Genomic DNA, 7,510 nt, shown 5'->3' on the forward strand with positions numbered 1-7,510 from the left:
TCACAATATCTGGGATCATGAGCGCCCCCTGCCATGAGGCAAGAGAACTGCCTGCCTCCCCTCGAGTCTGTTCTCTGCCGTTTCTGATCGCTCCTTGGTCACACAAGAACTGCTCTATTTCCAAAACTACGACACCTAGACTCTCCAAACCTCGACTGGATTATTCTCAAGTAAGAACAGAATATTTAGAACCATGTTTGGGAGTTGTGAAACCTTTTTCTGATTTGTGAAAACTCAATGAAGTTCAATTTTCACCATTTTTTTCCCATCTGGATCATCGGCTCTAATTAAAAAACTACTACAGCTAGACACTTCAAATCTGGACTAGATTATTCTTATCTAATAGCAGAATATTTAGAACCATGTTTGTGATTTGTGAAACTTTTTTCTTATTTGTGAAACTTCAAAAAAGGGCAATTTTGCCCTATTTTTCGGTCTCGATCACACAGGAGCTGCTCTAATTCCAAAACTACAAGACCTAGACTCTACAAACTTGAACTAAATTATTCTGCTCTAATAGTAGAATATTTAGAATCATGTTTGTGATTTGTAAAACCTTTATCCGATTTGTGAAACTTCAACAAATGTTGATTTTACCACTTTTTTTGCATCTGGATCACACGTGAACTGGTCTAACCCTAATTCCAAATCTACAACACCTAGACACTTCAAACCTGGATCAGATTATTTTCAATTTCAATGAAGCTTTTTACTGATTTATGAAACTTCCAAAAAGTGCGATATCACCACTTTTTTTTATCTCGGTCACACGAGAACTGCTGTAATTCCAAATTTACAACACCTAGACTCTTCAAACTTGGACTGAATAATTCTGCTCTAATAGTATAATATTTAGAATCATGTTTGTGATTTGTGAAACTTCACTTATCAGACCCCTGCAAAAGATCTTTCCTTCCAACAGCCATCACCATCTGGAGTCTCAGATCTGTCCTCTTACACACGTTCAATTCCTTGAACCAAATCTTTTAAACATGACTTTAACTCTTGCCAAATCTAAATCTAATTTTACTTAGGAGGTCCCAAAATCTTCAAATATGTTTTATTATTATTATTTATTAAAGCTTTTATTATTAGAATATGTTCAGTTTGATCTCCGTCTTTGTTGATCATCTTTAAACTGAAAACTTTTTTTTTTTAATGCTTTGGAAATGATTTGATTTCAACTTATTAGATTTTTATAATCTATATATTTTTGTTTAGGTTTTTTTTACTTTTAAATTCATTTAGTTTACAGTAAATATTCACATGTTATATTTCTATGTATTGTCGTATATAGATCCATTCATTATCTCTCTGCCTGACAAAATAAACAACTTTTTTTTTATTATTGGCTGCCTAATGTGACATTGTTTCTGTCCCAGATTCCATCTCTGATTGGTTGTTAAAATAAAAATAATTAATCTGACTNAAACACTTAAACAACACAATATAACTCCAAGTAAATCAAACTTCTGTGAAATCAAACTGTCCACTTAGGAAGCAACACTGATTGACAATCAATTTCACCTGCTGTTGTGCAAATGGAACAGACAACAGGTGGAAATTATTGGCAATTAGCAAGACACACTCAATAAAGGAGTGGTTCTGCAGGTGGGGACCACAGACCACTTCTCAGTACCTATGCTGTCTGGCTGATGTTTTGGTCAGTTTTGAATGTTGGTGGTGCTTTCACACTTGTGGTAGCATGAGACGGACTCTACAACCCACACAAGTGGCTCAGGTAGTGCAGCTCATCCAAGATGGCACATCAATGCGAGCTGTGGCAAGAAGGTTTGCTGTGTCTGTCAGCGTAGTGTCCAGAGGCTGGAGGCGCTACGAGGAGACAGGCCAGTACACCAGGAGACGTGGAGGAGGCCGTAGGAGGGCAACAACCCAGCAGCAGGACTGCTACCTCCGCCTTTGTGCAAGAAGGAACAGGAGGAGCACTGCCAGAGCCCTGCAAAATGACTTCCAGCAGGGGCCACAAATGTGCATGTGTCTGCACAAACGGTTAGAAACCGACTCCATGAGGATGGTATGAGGGCCCAACATTCACAGATGGAGGCTGTGCTCACAGCCCAACACCGTGCAGGACGCTTGGCATTTGCCAGAGAACACCAGGATTGGCAAATTCGCCACTGGCGCCTTGTGCTCTTCACAGATGAAAGCAGGTTCACACTGAGCACATGTGACAGACGTGACAGAGTCTGGAGACGCCGTGGAGAGCGGTCTGCTGCCTGCAACATCCTTCAGCATGACCGGTTTGGCAGTGGGTCAGTAATGGTGTGGGGTGGCATTTCTTTGGAGGGCCGCACAGCCCTCCATGTGCTCACCAGCCTGACTGCCATTAGGTACCGAGATGAGATCCGTCTGAGGATCTCATCACCATATGCTGGTGCGGTTGGCCCTGGGTTCCTCCTAATGCAGGACAATGCTAGACCTCATGTGGCTGGAGTGTGTCAGCAGTTCCTGCAAGACGAAGGCACTGAAGCTATGGACTGGCCAGCCCGTTCCCCAGACCTGAATCCGATTGAGCACATCTGGGACATCATGTCTCGCTCCATCCACCAACGTCACGTTGCACCACAGACTGTCCAGGAGTTGGCGGATGCTTTAGTCCAGGTCTGGGAGGAGATCCCTCAGGAGACCATCTGCCACCTCATCAGGAGCATGCCCAGGCGTTGTAGGGAGGTCATACATTAAGACCCAGGCTGGGAATTGAACCCAGAACCTTCTTGCTACCAACTGTGCCACTGTGCAGCCTGGAAAAGCCAAACCAATCAAATTTAAATCTGGGCTTTAACTAGGCCACTTTAAATCCTTTTTTTTTTTCAGCCATTCAATATCAGACCGTCTATTGTGCTTTTGATCAAAGTGAGTGTTTGAATTTCTACATTATGTTAGATTTATGGTGTAACGAGATGCACACCTTTTATTCAGAAGAACTCATCACCATCTAGAGCCTCAGATCTGTCCTCTCACACACGTTCAATTACCTGTTTTTATAAAAACATTTTGAACAGTGCTGCATATCAGTGAGGTTGCTCTGTGAGTTTAAGGCAGTGGTCCCCAAATTACGGTCTGCGGGCCGGATCTGGCCTGCATCCACGTTGGTGGTTTCTTCAACCACCAGGGGGCTCTTTAGCAAGAAGTGAAACATTGGAAGTCAAAATTGGAAATAAAAGAAGAAAGCACCTATTAAAACAGAATTAGGTTTTAATAGGGAATTGAAATTTGAGAATGTTGTTGATTAGTTAAATCCCATTGAGGGGAAAAAGAGAGATTTTTCAGTTTTTTTTTAAAATAATACTGGGATCATTATGAGAATTTGAGGTATAGATATTAGGATCCAATAGATGGCAGTAGTACAACAATAATGGATGCAAGCTGCTGTTGAGATCTAAAGATGAAGAAGGAAGCACCTATTTTCATTTAGCCCATGCTAGTAGCAGACACGAAGGATCAGGACTTTTACTGCTACAGTTATCGTTCGTAAACTACCGCAATCAGTTCAGTTAAATCTAAACTTGGCAACTTTTTCATTTTCAACCGTAATAAATGTGATATTCAATTGACCTGTTATGACTCAAACTTTGGGTGTCCGCCCCCCTCTGCTGCTGCTGCATGGTTGTGGAAAACCTGGAGCGGCAGAGATGTCTGCGGCTTATAGCCCGGAAAATACAGTATTTATTTCATTAATGGTGTTATTATTTATTTCCTGGATTTTTTCTGTGAAGAACCCAGAGAGGGTTATTTGATTGTGCTTTCTGGAAAACAATACTTTTTTACATTTCGGCACTCCTGCAATCGTCACACTTTTTCTGTTACAAACTGACTCCGGCCCCCAGCAGAGAAAGGAAAAATTATGTGGCCCTCACAGGAAAAAGTTTGGGGACCCCTGTATTANTACATCAATTAAATGCCAAAGAGTAAAAATGAGTTTTAAGAAGTGATTTAAAATGATCCAGGCTGTGGGCAGATCTAATCTGGAAAGGTAAGTTATTCCATAAAACAGGAGCAGCAACAGGAAAAGCTCGATCTCCTTTCCTCTTAAGTCGAGTCCGAGGAAATGTCAGTAATAACTGATTATTTGATCGTAAAGTCCTGGACACAGACTGGAAACTTAAAAGGTCCCGAAGATAAGGGGGGGGGAGGGGCTAACCCACTTAAAACTTTATAAGTTAACAAAAGAATCTTCACTTGATAATCTAAAAAGTTTACATAGCCATGTTTAGCGGATGTAAAAAGAAAGTGTACTTTGGCTAGGCCGTTCCCAAAGCTTTTTGGGAAGGGCCCAACAGAGTTGGCCTGATGCTCTTAGAGCCACATGGAAACATTTGTACCTGGTTTTCTTTATGTCTCTTACTCACAAATATTCAGTTTTCAGGTTTACAGTGTTCTGTACTCACATGTTTGCATGTGGGAGTGTGTTTGTGGGAGATTAGGAGTAGAGAATAGTTTTTATTCTGTTTATTATTTTTACTTTTTTTTTGGAAAACATACGAGTGTCCTCCTCCACCTCCTCTGCCTCCCTCTCATTATTATTCTTTATTCTTTCTCCAAGAATGACCAAACTTGGGCTTTGTGAAGAGGACGTTTGTTCTGGGGAATCATGTGGTGACAAAGAAAAGTTCTGATATGTGATGCTTAATAATCTCAAATAAAACGACTTTAAAACTTAAATCTGTTCGTCTTTGTTCTTCTGAATAAAAGGTGTGCATCTCATTACATCTGGCATATATCTAACATAATGTAGAAATTCAAACACTCACTTGATTAACACTCACTTGATCAAAAGCACAATAGACAGTCTGATATTGATTGGCTGAAAAAAAAAAAGGATTTGAAGTGGCCTAGTTAAAGCCCAGATTTAAATTTGATTGGTTTGGCTTTTCCATGCTGCACAGTGGCGCAGTTGGTAGAGCTGCTGCCTTGCAGCAAGAAGGTTCTGGGTTCAATTCCCAGCCTGGGTCTTTCTGCATAGACTTTGCATGTTCTCCCTGTGCATGTGTAGGTTTTCTCTGGGTACTCCGGTTTCCTCCCACAGACCAAAAACATGACTGTCAGGTTAATTGGCCTCTCCAAATTGTCCCTAGGTGTGTGTGTGTGCATGATTGTGTGTCTCTGTGCTGCCCTGCGGCAGACTGGCGACCTGTCCGCCTCTCGCCCTGAACGTTAGCTGGAGATCGGCACTAGCAACCTTCTTGACCCCCCTAAGGGACAAGGGTGTAAGAAAATGGATGGATGGTTTGGCTTTTCCTTAAGCAGGTTGTCCAAGGTGGGGCTGAATTAAAAATAAATCTTTAAAGAAGAAAAATAATGAGCAAAAATATTCCATAAGCCAGTTATTTCTGGTTACATTTTCCTAATAAATTACTTTTATTATTNTTTTCTTAATTTAATCGATCCTAAAGTTTTACAGCAAGATATCTACAAAGCACTTATGAACTTAGCATTTGAAACATTATTTAAGGCTTTTTTAACCATTGTGCGTGCGAGGACTGAGGAAAACGTAGAGAACTGTGGCAAATGATAAAAGTTTTACGTGTGTGGGGTCGGTTGGTATGGACCCCATTTCTAAACACAAGGGCTAAGTAGTGCAATACACCATCTCCACCAGTGAGAGGCAGCAGTGCACGAACAGGCGTGCAGTTTGTTGGTGAAGAAGAAATCTTCCATATTGTGGCGCAAAAATAACACAAGTTATAACCATAGACATAATATAAGAGTAGACCCCGCATTGGCCGCTCCGGCGCAGGAAATACGGCGGCCATCTTGGAGCGGTATTCCCTCCTACTTTGCTCAATCAAAACAGCAGAAGATGCCTCAGCACTGAGGGATATTGTTGTTCTGATCGAAGGATTATTGATGCGAGGGCTCCACAGACAACATTTCACAAGTAAGATGGACATATTATTGTGTATATATTTTATAATAATGCATTTAGTGCACATAGATTTTTTTTTTTATAGCCCATGCTCACTGCTTGCTATTTTTACCCTTAGCAACAGTTGCCATTCTTCTGACAATGATGTCATCAGCATGACTTCAAATGATGTCTGTGTCATGAGGCCCTTCTGAGGATGACTTTATGATGTCATAGAGTCCATGACATAACCAACTGATCAGTTCATTCTCTGATCAGTTACCACAAATCAGTCGACACAAGATTAATTTGGACGTTTTAGCTCAGCACAATAATGATGACTGACGAAAGCCCACAGAGGCAAATGGATGTGAGGCCTAAGGTCTCTTTTTGGACAAAAGTCAAAAAGACATTGTCCAACAAAGTCCATCCTGGCCAAAGAAGCCCAGATTATAAGAAGAGAAAGTTTCTCAGCGAACTTCTGTGGCAGGTAATTGAGAAGGTTGCAGATGAACCAACTCTGCATCTTGTCCGACACACATTTGACGAACAACACAGCAAAATTTTGATTTTGCTATTGAGAAAAACTGGAGATATAAATGTGGACGTACTCTCTGAGGTGTCAGAAGAGCTCGCTGAAAGGATTTTCCAGAGTATTGCGAGAGATGCATTCCACTTTGCCAGTGGACTGCATTTAATTGCACTGCTCGATTACCCAGAAGGACGCGAAGTCATTGTGGAAAAATTCAAAAAGCACCTGGAGAATCCCGTTCGTCCAAAGAAGATGTTAACGTCCACAAAAAGAAAGATCCGAAAGACGTTTTTTCCTACCGAGGACTTGTACGCAGATGAAAACTGCCTGAGTGAAGATTATACTCAGGCAACCATGGACCCTGAACAATTTTTGAGGGACGCAAACAGGATGGGTTTCAGGCGAGGAACAGAAGACGAAAGGAGAGTTATGGTGCAAAAGATCCTATGGAGATTGATTTACAAGTCCAGTAACAGATCTAGCTATGGGGCTTACAAACAGAAGCACACCGAACCGGTCCAGAGAAAGCTTGCTCCAGAAATCTGGAGAGAAGTCAAAGACATTGATTTTGTGTTTTTTGAGAAAATGGAAAAAAAAGTCTGCAGAGACATCTTACAGCTTCTCTGTGGCAATGAAGATGTGGTTAGAGAACTGCTCTTCAAAATGATCAAAAGCGACAACCCAATAGTAATTCACAAGGTTGTAGAGTGCTTCAAAAGAACCCTGGCACGACCGCGGATAATCAATCTCCGAGACACCTTTCTTCAGAAGGCATGGGGGCTCATCAAAAAGGCTGCGTGTGGTGGAGACGATTCTGACGAAGAAGAGAGGCAAGAACCCGCCAAGAGTGAACCAAACGTTGAGTTTAGTCCACGCTTAGCTGGGCCTGTAAATTTGGTCAACCCAGAGATCGGTACTGACTCGGAGGAGTCAGGGCCGGTCTCCGATTCAGGACACACCTCAGAGACAGGACCTGCCACCGAGTCAGGACCTGCCTCAGAGTCAGGACCTGCCTCAGAGTCAGGACCTGTCTCAGAGTCAGGACCCGTCTCAGAGTCAGGTCCCGTCTCAGAGTCAGGACCCGTCTCAGAGTCAGGACCTGCTTCAGAGTT

This window comes from Poecilia formosa, unplaced genomic scaffold (assembly GCF_000485575.1).
Source record: "Poecilia formosa unplaced genomic scaffold, Poecilia_formosa-5.1.2 Scaffold66, whole genome shotgun sequence".
In the NCBI taxonomy this organism is placed as follows: domain Eukaryota; kingdom Metazoa; phylum Chordata; class Actinopteri; order Cyprinodontiformes; family Poeciliidae; genus Poecilia; species Poecilia formosa.